The sequence below is a fragment of the Myotis yumanensis genome, unplaced genomic scaffold (genome assembly GCF_028538775.1).
Source record: "Myotis yumanensis isolate MYYU_CA2020_CCGP unplaced genomic scaffold, mMyoYum1.0.hap1 SCAF_2, whole genome shotgun sequence".
Classification (NCBI taxonomy): domain Eukaryota; kingdom Metazoa; phylum Chordata; class Mammalia; order Chiroptera; family Vespertilionidae; genus Myotis; species Myotis yumanensis.
In genome coordinates, this window is record NW_027223753.1 from 67,719,955 (window position 1) to 67,739,872 (window position 19,918).

Below are 19,918 nucleotides of genomic sequence, written 5' to 3' on the forward strand. Positions count from 1 at the left end.
ATTATTTTGTTGTATAAACTTGCAGGTTTTATTTTTTCTTTGCTTCTACTAGGGTATCCAGATTTGGTGAGGGTGAGGAGTATTAAATAGAATTTTATGGTCTCCTTCAAACCAAATAATTGAAAAATATGAAGTAAAAAATGAATATTTAAAATGAGCCAAAACACATAACCAATATTTTAAAAAATCTGACAAATACTGCCAACATTTTCTCTCATCAGTTTGTGTCCTTCTTCTGTTAAGCTACTCCATCATATTTGAATTTAAGTGTGTGCCAGAATGCTGGCATATATATATTTTAGTTGTATATCAGGGAAATTTTAATTCACTTCTAAAAACTGCAATCCATTGTATTGAACTATGTGTGGAAGAAAAGGGGTGACATGCTAACCTGACTACCTCAGGGAAGGCTTTGCATGACTGCCTTGCAAACTCAGAGACCTAAAGTAACCACAAAGGATCATCTGAAATTAAAACTTTTTAAACTAAAAGCCTTTTATGGTGGGTAGTCATCTTCTTGGCTGATGTCTTCCCAGACAAAGGTCAATATTTACCTTATTTGAGCCTGTATATTGTCTTTTTCCCCCTCTGTTTTCTGGTATCTCTTTGTTTCCACTTTCTGTATTTTTATTTATTGTCTAAAGTTTTTCATATGTCTCCTTTTTCCTCAATTGACCCCCTGTCCCAGTCATTCCTACCCTGGGCAAGCCCCCACTGCCCTAGAGACTGACTGTGTCCATTGGTTATGCTAATTTGCATGCATACAGGTCCTTTGGTTGCTCTCTAACCCCTCCTTCCCCTGCCATTTGTCTCTGGATCTATTCTTGTTCATCAAATTATGTTGATCATTATATCCCACATATGAGTGAGATTATGTGATATTTATCTTTCTCCGACTGGCTTATTTCACTTAGCATGATGCTTTCTAGTTCCATCCATGCTGTTGCAAATGGTAAAAGTTCCTTTTTTTTTTTTTTTTTTTTTTTACAGCAGCATAGTACTTCATTGTGCAGATGTACCATAGCCTTTTAATCCACTCATCTGCTGATGGCCAGTTAGGGTGTTTCCAAATCTTAGCTATTGTAAATTGTGCTGCTATGAACACAGAGCTACATATATCCTTTCTGATTGGTGTTTCTGGTTTCTTAGGATATAGTCCTAGAAATGGGATTACTGGGACAAATGGGAGTTCGATTTTTAACTTTTTGAGGAAACTCCACACTGTTCTCCACAGTGGCTGCACCAGTGACTGCGTGCATTCCCACCAGCAGTACACGAGAGTTCCTTTTTCTCCGCATCCTCGCCAGCACTTCTCATTTGTTGATTCGTTGATGATATCTATTCTGACACGTGTGAAATGGTACCACATTGTTGTTTTAATTTGCATCTCTCAGATGATTAGTGACTTTGAGCATGTTTTCATATGTCTCATGGCCTTCTGTATGTCCTCTTTCGAAAAGTGTCTATTTAGGTCCTTTGCCTGTTATGCCCAGATTTCAAGATTCCCAAGAAACCACATCAGGGAGCCATCCAATCCGAGGCAAAAGCATAAGAATCTGTATTTATTTCAAGCTAGCTTGAGCTCTCCATCCACCAGACTCACCGACACATCAGCTAGCCAAGTGGCCAAGAGAGCCAACCCCGCCCAGAGACCGGTTATATAGCGGGGGGTCGGAGTAAGGGGAGGAGAAAGGACTGTGCTCTGCCGATTGGCCAGGCGCAAGCCGGGTCCTGTTACACAGGATGTGGTCATATCTATGGCGTGCGCTTCCCTTGATTGTCATTGGTTAGTTTAAAATCCCGGGGGTGGCCAGCAGAGGCCTGGGCTTCCGGGAAGAAGGCCGCACGTGGCCCCAACATGGAGGATACAGGCAAGATGGAGGGCATAGCCCTCGCCCTTTCATTCCCCCCTTTGTCTTGGAACTTCCGGCTCAATCATGAGACGGACTGCATTTCTATTTCACCATTGCTAGAGGCCCGAACTGGGCATATCTTAACAAATGGTCTGGTGGAAGGGAAAGAAACCATTTTAGCTTTAACAACTTCTATTGAAATAGGATTTTTCTTCTTAAAATTCCTCCATGGCTATCAAAAAGCCAAATCAAGATTAATTTATCTACTGTCCTGATGTTTGCATAAACACAACAAGAATGGTAACTGACTACCTTTGCTGGAATCTCATGGTTGAATCTTAATGTGCCCCGTAGGGCCAGGAAGCCACGCCACCCAGCTGCCATCTGGCCCGCCTGCAGTATCTGCTGAGTTAGGTGAATCCCTCACCTGTAGCAACTCCACCTGAGCCCACGCTCCAGGCTTTAAGGCCCATCTCAGTAGCCCTCCTACCCGTTGCGGTCCAGAGTGTGTGGGGGTTCCGCAGGAACGTAGAGGCATCCCTACTGCTCCCCTTCTACTCTTACCAACCGCCAGTGATGGTAGGGCATCGGCCTGACACTCCAGCGCCAGCCATCTCCAGGGCTTCCAAGCAGGATACCAGGCTTTCTTCGTGGCATTCTTACTGGCTTCAAGTCTTTAGAGCTCAGACAGGGCTCTTTAAAACATGATACTCCAGTCAAAGTTTTCCGTTAATAAAACCACTATTAGGAACCGGTCTTATTGAATCTATGCAAAGAAATGTATTGCCATGTTAGCATTGCCAAATTTCAGAGGAATTACATAAGAAGAAAGACATACTGATCTACTCTAAGATTTTCTGACTTTCCTTGCCAATTCCTTTTAATTGTTGGCATTAAACTTTCTTTCTATGCATAACCATGCCTCAGACCTTCTACTCTAAACAGGCTTTTTCAGACTACCCCTGACATGGGCATGGTCACAAAGGCCTGCAAGCAGTACACAGGCTGCCAACTGTTAGCTGTCTCTCAACAGAGACCAAAACCTGATGGGCACTGTTCCTTGCCCAGGTGGGCACCTGCCCTCTTGGCAGCTAGGCACCCTTTACTTTTGGGGGTCAACCCATATAGTTCCCTTCCAGGACAGCCAACATACATTCAAACCTGCAAGAGAACTAAAGGTCAACATAACACATCAATACAATGAAACATAATATAGGCATCATGGTCGCTTTAGGCAGCCACATCTTCTGCTACTAAACATGTGATACTAAAGTCTATTCTTGACCTTCCTAAGAATTGTCCTTGTCTTTTTGGAGCCATGTCCATGAAGACGCAGGCATTATCTAAGTCCATTCAATGTTACCAGCATCAGGCAGGTCGAGCACGCCGTAGCTTGAGCTTGAGCAGGTTGCGTTGTTCTCGATCGACGTTCCATGTGGTGACGAAGTCTTTCCAGATCATGGATGGGTCCGCTGACCGGATGTGGGTGTGATGGACCCAGGTCACGACATCGTCTATCTTGAGAGCGGTGGGGGTCGTCAGCACCACGGAGTTGGGTGTAGGGACCTTTCCATCGAGGCTCCAGGAGGTGCCTTTTGCCTGGGTGGCGCCAAGGCGCAGCCAAATGTCCTCGTGCGCCCTCTGGAGCCCTCTCAAGAAAAGAGACAATTCTTGCAGCAAGAAAGTCAGGAATGATAGGGGGTGGGGCCTGACCAGCTTTATTCTCGCCTATCTTTACAGATTTCAAGGCCCATTGTCTTCCTTCACAGGCAGGGGGAAGGGCCCATTAAGTCTCTGCCTTGAGGAACTGTGAGCCCCATCCTTAAATGTCCCAATCAGACTAGAATTCCCAAATCCCAACCCAGCACAGAATAGCACATAGAAAATCAAAGTTCCCAGTAAACAACAGAGATGCTTATAAACATCAAATAAATATTTACACTTACACCTTTTCAGTGAACAAGTATTTTTACAGCCTTGGGCTCTTGAGCAGATAACAGGGACACTGCCCAAGTCCCCTGATGGGGGCCTGACAGGAACAGATGTGGGGATCTTCCCTTTCCCACATCCCAGGACAGGATTCTTGACCTATGTCTTATTCAGATAGAAACGGTTTTTATCACAAACAAACAAACAAATCCAAAACCAAGAAAATCAAGGCCAGAAGTACCCTCTGATGTTTTAGGGGTACCAAGGAAGGAGAAGTTAGGCAGTGTCCAGCCCTTCTCACAATCCACCACCAGTGACCAGTTCCAGCTTACTGGCCTATTATCCATTTAACATTTCTTTCCTCCCATTGCACCAAAGCCATGCTTTCCAGTTAAAACTTTTAGCCTTAATTTTTAGGTGACATGTAAATAATTAACATTCCTCAGATTAACAATACATTCAAATTTAACAACAAGGATAGATATTTAAGCAATAAGGACAGATCAATTTACAGAAACCAGTTTCTACCTGAAATAATCGTACTTTAGAAATTAGATTACTGCTATCAGTCCCTCTTAAAGACTTTGACATAACCTTTGATTGTCCTTAGTTTAAGGAAAGCAGGGTTTTCTAGATTTAAGAGATTAGTTTAAAAATAAATCCTCGAAGCAAGCACGCTTGCAGCCCCATAAAACTCCGCCTTAAAGCTCCACCCCTGAGTAAATCCGGGGGCTGGGCCTTTGCTGTTTCAAGATGGCGGCCCCCAGGCCATGCGGCCAACATGGCGGATGCCAAGGCTTGGAGCCCAAAATGGTGGCTGTACCAATAAGCAAAGGCATTTAGTTACCACAATAACACAATTTTTCCCAATTCAATCCGAACATTTCTTTGTCAGGTTCATCTCTGCCATTTTTTAGGCCAAAAAAGTCTCGGGTTTTTATTCTGTACACAGCAAAAGCTCAGGTTCAGCTCAAAACTATGCGCACTCGTTTTTAAACTGGCCTTTTCCCCTTACACGTGCACAGAAATCCCGGATGCATTTTAAAACTTTTACATTTCTAGCTGGGGCGATCTCCATGGGAAGAGGCCAGCTCGCATCCAGAGCCGCCGCCGCCCCCGGCCTCCCGGGTGTCCGGCCCTCAGGCTCCGCGGGGGACCTTCCCCGGACCCGACGCCTACGGGGACCTCGCTGCTCCCGCCTCCCGTGAGCGACGCGCCGGCCCCGCCCCCCGCGCTCCACCTGGCTCCACTCACTCGCCACAAGCCCGGGGCCAACGCCGGCCAACGCAGGCCGCCACTGCCGGCAGGCTCCTCGAACGAGCTTGTCCGCGCCCGGCCCGAGCCCCCAGGGCCGCCCCCTGAAGGCGCGCCGCCGCTCATGGCGCCGAGCGCAGGCCCAAGCTGCGGGGCTCGGGCTGCCTGGGCTGCCGCCACCTCTCCCGGCCTCCGGCCTCTTCCAGGCTGCGCCGCTCGAGCTCCAGCTCCGGCCCAGCGCCCGCCGCCAACCGGGCCGGAGGCCGAGCCCCCAGGGCCGCCGCCGCAGCCGAGCCGCCTGGGCCCGCGGCGCGGCCGGGCTCCGGGGCGAGGGCTGCGGTCACCGCGCACCGCGCTCCCGCACGCCTGCCCCCGACTGCAGAGCAAGCGGCTCCTGTGGCCCCAGGCACAGTGATCCCTGCTCACCTTCCCTGCCTGGGAGACGCTCGGGGGGGCGGGGACCCCTCCCCTGCCTTTACACTCACATACTTTCACCAGACATTCATTCAGAGTTTAAACAATCCATTCAATTCCTAACAACTTCCCAATTTCTGAGGGAGCTCTAAAGCCTCCCGCAATCTCCTTGAACTGATCAATCACAATACCCAAAGGAGCAGTCTGAGTCCATTCCATAACGTCCGTCCAGTAAGTCCACAAAACAAAACCGAAAAAAACACAAACATAAACAACAAACGGGCCCGAAAATACAGTCTTCCAAACTCGATGGAAGCGAAAACCGAAGCGGGAGCGAACCGCCTGTAAACCGAAAACAATGGCTGCTCGCCACCCAGTGGCTGCAGACCAACCAGCGGGTGCGACCCGCCCGTCTCAGATTGGGGTTTCTACAGACCTTCCGCCTTTTCGGAAGCAAAATTACACCCCTACAGATACAGATGGAGGATCGAGGCGTCCCCCGACTCCTCCCACCCTTTGTTCCCCATGTGCGTCCACGATCAATGTGGGCGATACAGATTTCAGAAGTGAGCTCACACAGAACAGATAAAGCACACAGAACAGAATACAGACACTTACCGCGGCCACGCAGATTCTACGAATTGGGGGAGTCCCTACATGGTCTTGGGAACCCCGGGCGAGCCCCCAAATGTTATGCCCAGATTTCAAGATTCCCAAGAAACCACATCAGGGAGCCATCCAATCCGATGCAAAAGCATAAGAATCTGTATTTATTTCAAGCTAGCTTGAGCTCTCCATCCACCAGACTCACCGACACATCGGCTAGCCAAGTGGCCAAGAGAGCCAACCCCGCCCAGAGACCGGTTATATAGCGGGGGGTCGGAGTAAGGGGAGGAGAAAGGACTGTGCTCTGCCGATTGGCCAGGCGCAAGCCGGGTCCTGTTACACAGGATGTGGTCATATCTATGGCGTGCACTTCCCTTGATTGTCATTGGTTAGTTTAAAATCCCGGGCGTGGCCAGCAGAGGCCTGGGCTTCCAGGAAGAAGGCCGCACGTGGCCCCAACATGGAGGATACAGGCAAGATGGAGGGCATAGCCCTCGCCCTTTCATGCCCATTTTTTATTGGATCATTTATTTATCTCTTATTAAGTTGCATGAGTTCTCTGTGAATTTGGAGATTAAACCCTTATCTGAAATAGCATTGGCAAACATGTTCTCCCATGCAGTGAGCTTTCTTGTTGTTTTGTTGATGGTTCCTTTTGCTGTACAGAAGCTTTTTATTTTGATTAAGTCCTATTTGTTTATTTTCTCCTTAGTCAAGGCCTTTTCTTGTACAAGCAGAAACTGAAACTGCTGATGCCTCTGATATCCTTATATGCAAACTGTCAGTGTGTGAGTTCCTTTCATTAGTTTATTAGCACATTTCATTCTAATTCCATTTCATGGTTAGTCAGAGTAGTATAAAATATTCATTCCCTGTTACACCTTGAGCCAATGACCACTTGGCAGGAGTGATAATTTACTGTGTCCCATGGCTTTGTTCACTTCCATCAGCTTTGCCCTAGCTTCACAGCACTCCCACACTATCCCAAAACCAAAGCAAACCCTTGAGGAATATCATGGGGCTTAGGATGTCTAGAAGGGTGACGTATGTGAAGGAGAGCAGGTCTACCCTGAACAGAATCCACCTGATATCTCCTCATTGTAAAATGCATCCCATTATACAATCTCAAGTGTTTCCAGACTCAGTAACCATGCTTTTAAATAAAGAATCCATGTAAAAACCATAGTGATCATTATTACTATAATTCAGCAGGAATTGCATCACTCTGTAGGGAAAACATTGCTTTTGTCGTTTATTTCCTCTTTGCAAACTTTATGGCTAAACAGAATTGCAAGCATCATGATTTTAATTTTAGTTTCGTGGCAATTGTTTTACTTTCTGACATTGCTAATTCAAGTGTTCCTAGTGGAGGGGAGGGGAGCTGATTAGGAAGTTATGTTCTTGGGATTTTTAGAGTGTGTTACACATTGAAAATGATTCTCTGCTTCTCATCTGGATATATCTCAGCTTATTTTGAAGTTTCCTGCTCTGTTCCTGGAATCCCTCCTTGAGAAGGCATTCATGTTCCTGAAAGAGAAAGTGGAGACTGAACTCACACAATTCCAAACATTTTCCACATGAAGGTAGGAAATATGTCTAAGTAAAGCCACTCGGCTACACAAAGCTAGCAAATAGTTAAGTAGGATTCAAACTTTAAAATCTGTTTTATTAAAACCACATATTTCTCTACTCTGCAATGTCCAGAGAAAGAGAGAGATGGTTATTTATCATATTAATTTTATCTTTTCTTGTAATGTATGCATTTATTACTCTATACTTTTTTTTGGACTATTAGTATTTTATTTTATTTTTTAATATATTTTTTATTGATTAAGATATTACATCTGCCTCAAACTGATTGTCAAACTGCAGTGGGAAGACCAGGGAGGGTTGGGGAGCAGGAGGGAGGGGGGTAAGAGATCAACCGAAGGACTTGTATGCATGCATATAAGCATAACTAATGTACATAAGACACTGGGGGGTAAGGGAGGGCAGGGGATTGTCAAGGGTGGGGGGAAAAAAAGGACACCTATGTAATACCCTTTGTAATACTTTTAGAAAAAAAAAATTTTTTTTTTTAAATTTCAGTAAGTCTCTTGTGGGTATCCTAAATACTATTCAATTCTCACTTATATTTTACTAGCATACTAAAATATTTCCCAATTCATATAGCTAACTTGATTTCAGTAAAGTTCTATCATTGATATTTTATTTTGATCTCTACAAGCATATTTCCCATGTCACATAAATTTGTTGTGAAAGATAAAGGAATTATTTTTATCAATGATGAGGAAAGATCTCTATGCTCTGATGAATTAATTTCTTTTATTCAACATATTAGCATATGAGAAAAAAGAGCAACTATGACTTGAAAAGAGGATTTTTCCTAGAAATATGTTCTATAAAGTAATTGGACTCTTTAATACCATCCGGTGGCTTTTCAGAGTTGATGAAAATACAGTAATAAATACAAAAAGCAGCGAGAAAATAAACATGAATTACTATTCAGAAATTATTTTAATTGATCTTAATATTTTCCAACCATTGTCTCCAAATTATTGGCCTATGTTTTTAAAAGTATATGTTTCTGTTCTTTAAAAGATTTACAATAGAAATTTTCACTGACATTTTTTAAAGAGACAAAAATGTTATTTTTTATGATAGAATCATCATGTCAGTTTCTAGCCCTGTATTAATGGAATTTAAATTATGTAGACTAGTCCATTCATATTATAAAGTATTTTTTAAATTCCTTCTTTATTATGCTGGTGCCATTAAAAGTATTCATTGTAATGATTCAAGCATCAATAGGAGAAAAAGTCATTAAAGATTTTTTCATTTGTTCACTACTCTGAGGAAGGGCTGCTGGTAAAAATATGGAAATGAAGAGTAAGTGAGGATCAATCTGTGCTAAACCGTTTAGATTTTCCTGCCAAAGGACTGGGCCTGGATTATGAAGTGAGGGATCCTGAGGATAATCAAACTAACGTAAAGCATTAGTCACCAAGCAAGGTTACCTTGGAAAGCAATTGCCATTATTTGCATATCTCAAAAGAATGAGGTGCAAGTTGAAGAAAAATTCTTGGGTGGCAATATTTGGTTTTTCAAAGAAGAAAAATTTCTAGAGGGTCTCAGCTATTATATCTTTTCAAATACATGGCATATGATACAGATACACACACATATACACACACATACTAACGGTCTTTCCAAACTGAACAGAGTCTTCAATTATTTCCAGTTATGTGTACTTACATATGTATAATGTGTACAGATGTATTTGTTTATGTGAGTTTCTTTTAGGATTTTTTTTTTTTGTTGCACTTCTGACCTAATGTCACATGGAAGCTCCTGCATCTTCCCAAAGGACACATTAATAGATTCTGTATACAATGATTAACAAGCATTTATTCAATTCCTACTGTACTAAGTGCTCAAAAATATTGACTGACATAAGCTATACCTGGATATGAAAAAGGTTAAAATATTTGTAGGTTAAAGGGTAAAAGTTTTGTGGAGATTTGACTTTTGGATTCCTTATTTAAAAACAGAATTATGAGAAGTTGTAGTAAAAGAAACAAAGTGAAATGATTTATCTTTTTAGGCTTTGTCACTTCCTTCTTTGTTTTCCATATCCATGAGTTATATTCTGAAAGTTGTTTATATTATTTCCCCATATCTTTGGTAATTATTGTTTTGGAAAATTATGGAATGTTGTTTTGTTTTTTGGTAGCTGCATTTTTTTATTTAAATAAAACTTTAAATAACTTTTAAAAAAAGATATTACATCTGTGTCCTTATCCCCATGTTATCCCCTACCCACCCCCACCCCCGCTCATGCCCTCACCCCCCACCCCCTGCCGTTGTCCATGTCCATTGGTTAGACCTATATGCTTGCATATAAGTCCTTTGGTTGATTTCTCCCCCTTACCCCCACCCTCCCCTACCTTCCCTCCAAGGCCCGACAGTCCAATCAATGCCTCTCAGTCTCTGGATCAGTCCTTGTTCATCAGTTTATATTGTTCATTATATTCCACAAATGAGTTAGATCATGTAGTATTTATCCCTTAAAGAATATCCTTCAGCATTTCATATAATACTGGTTTGGTAGTGATGAACTCCTTTAGCTTTTTCTTGTCTGTGAAGGTCTTTATCTGACCTTCAATTCTACATGATAGTTTTGCTGGGTAATCTTGGTTGTAGGTTCTTGCTATTCATCACTTTGAATATTTCTTGCCACTCCCTTCTGGCCTGCATGGTTTCTGTTGAGAAATCAGCTGACAGTCATATGGGTACTCCCTTGTAGGTAACTAACTGTTTTTCTCTTGCTGCTTTTAAGATTCTCTCTTTGTCTTTAGCCCTTGGCATTTTAATTATGATGTGTCTTGGTGTGGTCCTCTTTGGATTCCTCTTATTTGGGGTTCTCTTAGCTTCCTGGACTTGTAAGTCTATTTCTTTCAACAGGTAGGGGAAGTTTTCTGTCATGGTTTTTTCTAATAGGCTTTCAGTATCTTGCTCTCTCTCTTTTTCTGGCACACCGATAATTTGGATGTTGGTACGTTTGAAGTTGTCCCAGAGGCTCCTTACACTATCTTCATATTTTTGGATTATTTTTTCTTTTTTCTTTTCTGGATAGGTGTTTTTTGTTTCTTCATATTTCAAATCTTTGACTTGATTCTTGGGATCCTCTAGTCTGCTGTTGGATCTCTGTATAATATTTTTAATTTCTGTCAGTGTATGTTTAATTTCTGACTGGTCCTTTTCCATTGTTTTGGCATTCTCATTAAGTTCCTTGAAGGTCTCACTAAGTTCCTCGGAGGTTCGTAGAAGGTTCTTGAGTAGCCTTATAACTGTGGTTTTGAACTCTATGTCCTTCATTAGTTTGCTTTCCTCCATTTCTTTCATTTGTGGTATGTTTCTTTGTCTCCTCATTTTTGGCTGACTGCGAGGACTATCTATGTCTACAGTGGAAGAACTGCTGTGCTGGAGACACCCTTATGGAGCAGGACTTGCTTCAGTGGGGCTTTGGTGCTCACTGAGTCTGCTTCTTGAATGTGTCCTTTATGGGTGTGAGGAGTTGAAATCTGGTATCTGGCCAGGGATACCCTGGCTCTTGGATCTCCAAGTCAACCACTATGTGAGTCCACCCAGCAGGAGCTACAGCGATATCAGCATATTTCTCCTCTTTGTTTGGGGTTTGGAAATTTTGGAGCTCGCTGACCCAGCTGCAGTTTGTTAGCTTTGGCTGCAAAAGCGCAGGTGGTTCCTTTGCACCGCTGAGCACAGCTTGGGAGGGGATGTAAATTGAGTGGGGCAGGGTCTCAGAGAGTCCCCAGGGAGGAGCAAACAGCAATGGTGTCCTCAGGGACTCCGTGACTCCCTAAGTGCCGAGCCCCCGCAGCAACAATGATCCCTATGAGCAGCTCTGTGAGAAAGTCACCCTCAATTTTCAACCCGCTGCAAGACAGTCCCATTTCTCCTTGTAGGAGCCTGGGACCCCAGAGTCTCGCCGTAAATGAGTTCAGTGCATTCGAGAGCTTGTATCCTCTTCCGATTGATAAAAACCGCGCACCCAGGTGCAGCAGCCTCGTGGGTGCCTCTGTACCTCTGTTCTTGGCGCCTCTACCTCCTACTCGGTCTCAATGCACTTTTTTCTTTCCTTCTAGTTGTAGAACTTCCACTCAGTCAGCTTTCCTGTGGTTCTGGATGATAGCTGTTTTGTCTTATAGTTGTGGTTTTAATGTTTTTGTGGGGGGCAGCATCTTGGTTCTCCACTCTATACTTTCTTGTAAATATTGTTTTAAATGAATCCTGCACATTTCAAATGTAGAATTTTTTTTTAAATATATATTTTTATTGATTTCAGAGAGGAAGGGAGAGGGGAGAGAGAGATAGAAACATCAACGATGAGAATCATTAATCGGCTATGTCTTGCACACCCCCTACTGGGGATCCAGCTCACAACCTCTGCATATGCCCGTGACCGAAATTGAACCTGGGACCCTTTAGTCCACAGGCCGATGTTCTATTGCAGTGATGGTGAAACTCTGACACGCGAACTTATTTTTTTGGTTTATTTTTCTTTGTTAAATGGCATTTAAATATATAAAATAAATATCAAAAATATAAATCTTTTTTTTTACTATGGTTGCAAATCTCAAAAAATTTCTAAATGTGACACTGCACCAGAGTTAAGTTAGGGTTTTTCAAAATGCTGACATGCCGAGATCAAAAGGTTCGCCATCACTGCTCTATTGGCTGAGCCAAACCAGGTAGGGCTCAAATGTAGTATTTTTATTTTCATTTAGCTCAAAAGATTTTTTATTTCTATAGTAATTTCTACTTGAGCTATTTAGAAACATATTTCTTAAATTTTATATTTATGGTAAGTTTTTCTAAATGCCTAATTTCTAACATTATTTTACCTGGTCAGAGAAAACAGCTAAGATTTGGAAACAGCTAAGTCCCCATCAGCAGATGAGTGGATTAAAAAACTGGTACATCTGTACAATAGAATATTATGTAACTGTAAAAAAGAATGAACTCTTACCATTTACAACAGCATGGATGGACCCGGAGAGCATTATGCGAAGTGAACTAAGCCAATCAGAGAAAGATAAGTATCTCACTCATATGTGGAATATAATGAACAACATAAACTGATGAACAAAAATAGACCCAGAGACATAGAAGCATCAAACAGATTGTCAAGCCTCAGAGGGAACAAGGGAGGGTGAGGTGGCGGGGGGGAGAAGGGATCAACCAATGAACTCATGCATATATGCATAACCCATGGACACAGACAATAGGGTGGTGGAGACCTGGGGTGGAGGGCAGAGTGGGCTGGGAGAGGTCAGTGGGGGAGAAGGGGGATATATGCAATACTTTCAACAATAAAGATTTAGAATTTAAAAATAATAATAATAAAAAGAATATACCCTGCAAATGTTGGGTGCAATGTTCTATGGATAGTCATTAGGTCAGTTTTGTTAATCATATTGCTCACAATTTTTTGGCTTTATATTTTTGTTAGCCTTTTCTAACAATTACTGAGACAATTTTCAATTCTCTAGCTATGATTGCAATTTCGCCTCTGTTTCTCAGCTTCTGCCATATATAAATTTGAAGCCTTATTATTGGCTGTAGGCATCTATTTAAATTTAAATGTAACACAAATTTAAATACTTGATATATTTTAGTATTTAAAATACTATAATTGAAGCATCTATCATTATGAAATTACTATCCTTGTCTCTATTAATCCTATTGGGCTTAAAGTTGATTTTGTCTGATATTAATATAGCAACTCCAGCTTTCTTTTGGTTAATATTTATGTGATATAGCTTTTTCTATTCCTTCATTTTACTGCACCATAGACTTTTGTTTCAACTTTTAATCCAATCAAACAATGCTGGTATTTTCTGGAGCATTTTGACCAGTAGAAATGTAATACAAGACACATATGTAATTTACATTTTTTAAGTAACTACATTAAGAGAATAAAAAGAAACTAGTGAAATATATCCTAACAATGTATTGTATTTAACCCAGTAGGTTCCAGGATATTATTTCAGCATATAATCAATACCAAAAAAGCTATTAATGAGACATTTTATACTTTGTTTTACTAAGCCTGGGAAATCTGATGCATATTGCACACTTACAGAACATTTCAACTTGACTAGTCTTATTTCAAGTCTTCAACAGCCAAATATGGCTAGTGGGCACCATATTGAATTATGCAAATTTACAATACTTATATTTAATCTAATTTTGGATTTAAATATACTGTGTTCTTATGTGTTTTGTGTTTGTTCTTCCTATTTTGTTTCTTCTTTTCTCCTTTCCTTCTTGTTTTGGACTTATGCCAGGGTTCTAGGCTCGATCCTCAGTGTTCAGCGTGCAGCATGCAGCATGCAGGAGGCAGCTGATCAATGATTCTCCCTCATCATTGATGTTTCTCTCTCTTCTTTTCCATTCTTCTCTGAAATCAATAAAAACATATTTTTTTTAAAAAATGGTGAGAATGTAACATTGCCACAAATACAAAATATTTACCTCTCCATTTCTAGCATAAAGGTAGAAAAATACTTGCTGTACACATTGTAACTTGCTTTTGAAAAAATGTAACAATATAACCTTGACCTCTTTCCACATTATGCAGAGAGCTTCCTTTTTTTTAAAAAAAAAAAAAATGTCTACTTTTCTATGGTTTATCTAGTTACTTATAGATTGACTAGAGGCTCGGTGCACAAAATATGTGCACTGGAGGGGTGTCCCTCAGCCCAGCCTGCACCCTCTTCAATCTGGGACCCGCAGGGGATCAGGCCTAAACCGGCAGTTGGACATCCCTCTCACAATCAGGGAATGCTGGCTCCTAACCACTCACCTGCCTGCCTGACTGATTGCCCCTAACCCCTCCCCTGCCAGCCTGGTCGCCTCCAGCTGCCCTTCCCTGCTGACCTGATCGCCCACAACTGCCTTCCCGTGCCAGCCAGCTTGTGACAACGTGGGGGTGACCATCTTGTGATGACATGGGGGTGGCCATCTTGTGAGGGCTTGAGGGCCACCTAGGCTTTTATTATTATAGACTAGAGGCCCGGTGCACAAAAATTTGTGCACTCGGGGGGCGGGGGGAGGGGGTCCCCCAGCCCGGCCTGTGCCCTCTCTCAATCTGGGACCCCTCAGGAAATAACGACCTGCTGGCTTAGGCCTGCTTCTGGGTGGCAGAGGGCAGGCCCAATTCCTAAGGGCAGCCCCTGGTCAGGCTCAGAGCAGGGCCGATTGGGGAGTTGGGGCGCCGCCCCCTATCATGCACAGAGCAGGGCGGATCGGGAGGTTGCGATGCCACCCTCAGTCATGCTCAGGGTAGGGCCGATTGGGGGGTTGGGGCACCACCCCCTGTCACATTCAAGGCAGGGTCGATGGGGAGGTTGTGGCGCTACCCCCTGTCACACACAGAGCAGGGACCATCAGGGGGTTGGGGCGCTGCCCCCTGTCACTCACAGAGCAGGGCCAATGAGGAGGTTATGGCTCTTCCCTGTCACACACAGAGCAAGGCCCGTGGAGGGAAGTTGGGGAGCCACCCTCTATCACCCACAGAGCAGGGCCGATGAGGGGGTTGGGGCGCCACCACTGTCACACTCAGGGCAGGGCAGATGGAGAGGTTATGGCTCTATCCTGTCACACACAGAGCAGGGCCCGTGGGGGGTGGGGGGGCGCTGCACCCTGTCACACACAGAGCAGGGCCGATCAGGGGGTTGGTGTGCTGCACCCTGTCAAACACAGAGATGCAGGGCAATCAGGGGGTTGGGGAGCTCCCCCCCTATCAGGCACAGAGCAGGACTGATCAGGGGGTTGGGGCGCCTTTCCCTGTCACCAACAGAGCAGGGCTGATAGGGAGGTTGTGGCCCCACCCCCTGTCACACACAGAGCCGCAGGGCGATCGGGGGTTTGGGTGCTGCCCTCTGTCACGCTGATCCTGGTGCCGGGAGCCTCGCTGCTCCGCTGATCCCGGTGCCGGGAGGCATATTACCCTTTTACTATATAGGATAGAGGCCTGGTGCACGGGTGGGGGCTGGCAGGTTTGCCCTGAAGGGTTTCCTGGATCAGGGTGGGGGTCCCCACTGGGGTGCCTGGCCAGTCTGGGTGAGGGGCTGAGGGCTGTTTTCCGGGTGGCGAGTGACTGAAGCTTCCAACCGCTCCTTGTTTTCTTCTTTTTTTTTTAATTCTGGGCCAGCTTTAGCTCTGAAGCCTCGCTGCTGAAAACATCGATACAATGTTGCTAAAGCCCGGCTGAATGAAAGCCGGTTTCTGGGGGTTTGTTTAGCTTCTTATTTGCAACATAGTACATAGTTGCTTAGAGTTGCAACTCAGAGGCTGGCAGCGCAGGCGGGGAACGTTGGAGTCCTCCGTTACTGCAGCAAGCAAGCCTCATGTTTGCTTCCAGCTGCCTGGCTGCTGGCCACCATCTTGGCTGACAGTTAATTTGCATATACTCACTGAATAGCCAATGAAAAGGGTAGCGGTTGTACGCTAATTACCATGTTTCTCTTTTATTAGTGTAGATATTTTGCTTATTTCTAATTTCAATTCCATACATTGCCTCCAGTGAATAACCTTGTATATATTTTCTTTCATATAAGTGTGGAATTATTGGTAGAATAGACATAATAGTTTGAAATTTTTTAAACAAATTTTTAAAAATTTTATCTTTACTGTTGAAAGTATTATAGATGTCACCTCAGCCCCCGCCTCCAACATTGACCACCTCCACCCTGCTCCTGTTTCCTCCCTAATCCTGCACCCTCCCCAGGCCTTCACTGAACTATTGTCTGTGTCCATGGATTATGCATATATGTACATAAATTATTTGGTTAATCTCTTCCTGCCCCCCACCCTTTCCTCTGAGATGTCAGTCTGTTGCATGCTTTTATATCTCTGGATCTATTTTGTTCATCGGTATATTTTGTTCATTAGGTTTCACATTCGTATAAGTGAGATCATGTGATATTTGTCTTCCTCTGACTAGCTTATTTTTCTTAGCATAATAATCTCCAAGTCTTTCCATGTTGTCTAAGGGTAATAGATCTTTCTTTTTTTACTGCTGCATAGTATTTCATTGTATAAATGTATCCGATTTTTTATCCACTCATCTACTGATGGGCACTGGACTGTTTCCAGATCTTAGCTGTTGTGGATAATGCTGCTATGAATATACAAGTGCACATATTCTTTCTGATTGGTGTTTTGGGATTCTTAGGGTATATTTCTAGAAGTGGGATCACTGGGTAAAATGGAAGTTCCATTTTTAATTTTTTGAGGAAACGCCACACTGTTTCCCATAGTGGTTGTACCAGTCTGCATTCCCACCAGCAGTGTGTACTAGGGTTCCTTTTTCTCCACATCCTCACCAGCACTTGTTGTTTGTTGATTTATTGATGATAGCCCTTCTGGCAGATGTGAGGTGGTACCACATTGTCATTTTAATTTGAATTTCTCTGATGATCTGTTATGTTGAACATTTTTTTCATATGTCTCTTGGCCATTTCTGTGTCTTCTTTGGAGAAATGTCTATTCAGGTCTTTTGCTCATTTTTTAATTGGATTGTTTTTTTGTTGTTGTTGTTGAGTTGTATGAGTACTTTATATATTTTAGAAATTAACTCCTTATCAGATGTATCATTGGCAAATATGTTCTCCTATACAGTGGGTTCCCTTTTCATTCAGATGCTGGTTTCTTTTGCTGTGCAGAAGCTTCTTATTTTGGTGAAGCCCATTTGTTTATTTTTTCCTTTGTTTCTCTTACCTTAGGCAATATATCAGTATAAATTCTACTACGTGAGATGTCTATAATCTTTAACTTCAATAGAAATCATCAGGTTCCTCTCTTTTGATGTTTAAATGATTTCCATTTCCATTAACAAGATAAAAGTGTTCATTACTACATAACTTTGACAGTGGAATGTACTGTCAAACTTGTGAATTTTTGTCAAGACGATGGACTACAAATGATTTCTCAGCGTACTTTTCTTATTATGATTAAAGCAGAGTATTTTTTCATATTTTTAAACACTATTTCTTTTCTGTAACTTATTTATATCATTGTTTGTCATTTTCCACTCAAGAGAACTTTACATACTGGTATTGGGGAAATTAGCTATTTGTGACATTAGCTACAAATATTTTTCCCAGATTACCATTTTTAAAAAAATATTTTTTTATTGATTTCAGAGAGGAATGGAGAGGAAGAGATAGAAACATCAATGATGAGAAAGAATCATTGATTGGCTGCCTCCTGCATGCCCCACACTGGAAATTGAGCCTGCAACCTGGGCATGTGCCCTGATTAGGAATCAAACCCTGACCTCTTGGTTCATAGGTTGATGCCCAACCACTGAGCCATGCTGGCCAGGCTCAGTTTACCATTTTTTAAAGAATTTTGTTTGTAGTGTTTATTTTGACAAAAGTAAGAATATAAATTGTTTTTATGTAGTCACATTTAATATTATTTTTGTTAATTTAAGTCATCTGGGTTTTGTTAAATTAAGTCAGCTGTACGTTTATGAAAACATACATTTGGTTCCCTCAAATAAATTTTTATGTTTTTTATGTTTCATTATTTTCATCAAATTGGATGTCTTTTACTGTGTCCAGGTCTAATTTTATCTTTGTTCAAATGATCATCCATTTGTCTTAACCCAGGAAAAAGTCCATCTTTAAATTATATAATTCTCATAACAGTCTATTTTTTAGACTTTCTGTTCTATCTATGATGAGTTTATTCTAGAATCAATACAATGTTTTCTCCATTTCTTTCTGGAGATTTTTTTGTCCACTTTTTGTGTAAATCATTTAAGACTGTTTTGTAACTATGCTTTTTATTTTTACTACTGTGACCTTAATCCTTAAATTTTGACATATTATTCAATATTTCTATGTTTTCCTAAGTATGACCAGAAAGTGTATCATAAGTTGATTATAAATGTGGGAGGTCTAGCTTCAAAATGCCTTCTGTGGCATTGCCCTTAGACAATTCATTTAATTCTAATGCCTTCATTTCCTCTACTTTACAAAGACAACAATCATAACCTTAATAATAAATAATAGTAATAAATTATATTAATAACTAGAGGCCCGGTGCACAAAAATTTGTGCACTCAGGGGGGGTCCCTCAGCCCAGCCTATGCCCTCTTGCAGTCTGGGACCCCTTGGAGGATGTCCACCTGCTGGCTTAGGCCCGCTCCCTGGGGGATTGGGCCCAAGCTGGCAGTCAGACATCCCTCTGGCAGCCCAGCAGCCCTTGGGGGATGTCTACTTACCAACAGGGAGAAGACCTAAGCTGCAGTCGGACATCCTTAGTGCTGCTGAGGAGGCTGGAGAGACTCCTGCCACCACCACTATGCTGGCAGCCATCAGCCTGGCTTGTGGCTGAGCAGAGCTCCCCCTGTGGGAGTGCACAGACCACCAGGGGACAGCTCCTGCATTGAGCATCTGTCCCCTGGTGGTCCGTGTGTGTCATAGTGACCAGTCATTCCCAGTCGTTCTACTGTTAAGGTCAATTTGCTTATTACCCTTTTATTATATAGGATAGAGGCCTGCTGCGTGGGTGGGGGCTGGCTGGTTTGCCCTGAAGTGTGTCCTGGATCAGGGTGAGGTTCCCACTGGGGTGCCTGGCCAGCCTGGGTGAGGGGCTGATAGCTGTTTATAGGCTAGTCACACATCTTCAAAGGTGGGGGTCTCCACTGGGGCGCCTGGCCAACCTGGGTGAGGGGCTGATGGCTGCTTACAGCTGGTCACACCCCTTTCAGGGTGAGGGGTGTCCTGCTGGGGTGCCTGGCCAGCCTGGGTGAGGGGCTAATGGCTGTTTGCAGACTGGTCAAGCCCCTCCTCCCCCCACTGGGGACCCTCACCCCATGGAGGTTTGGCCAGCCTGAGTGAGGTGCTGATGGCTGTTTTCAGGCTGGCCACACCCCCTTTAGGGTGGGGGGTTCCCACTGGGGTGCCTAGCCAGTCTGCGTGAGGGGCTGAGGGCCATTTTCAAGCTGGCCAAGCCCCCCTGGGGACAGAAGCTTCCAGCCTCTTTTTTCTTTTTTTGTTTATTCTGGGATTTATTTACCTTCTATAATTGAAACTTTGTAGCCTTGAAAGGAGCTCAGAGCTGGCCAGGGAGGGCGAGAGGGAAGCTTGGCTTCCTCCATCGCCAGGGGCAACCCAAGCCTCCTGCTCGCTCCAGCTCTGTGGCCATGGCCTGCTGAAAGCAGGTATCTGGGGTTTGTTTATCTTTTATAATTGAAACTTTGTTGCTTTGAGTGGAGCTCAGAGCCAGCAGCGGCAGGAGGGAAGTTTGGCTTCCTCCATCAT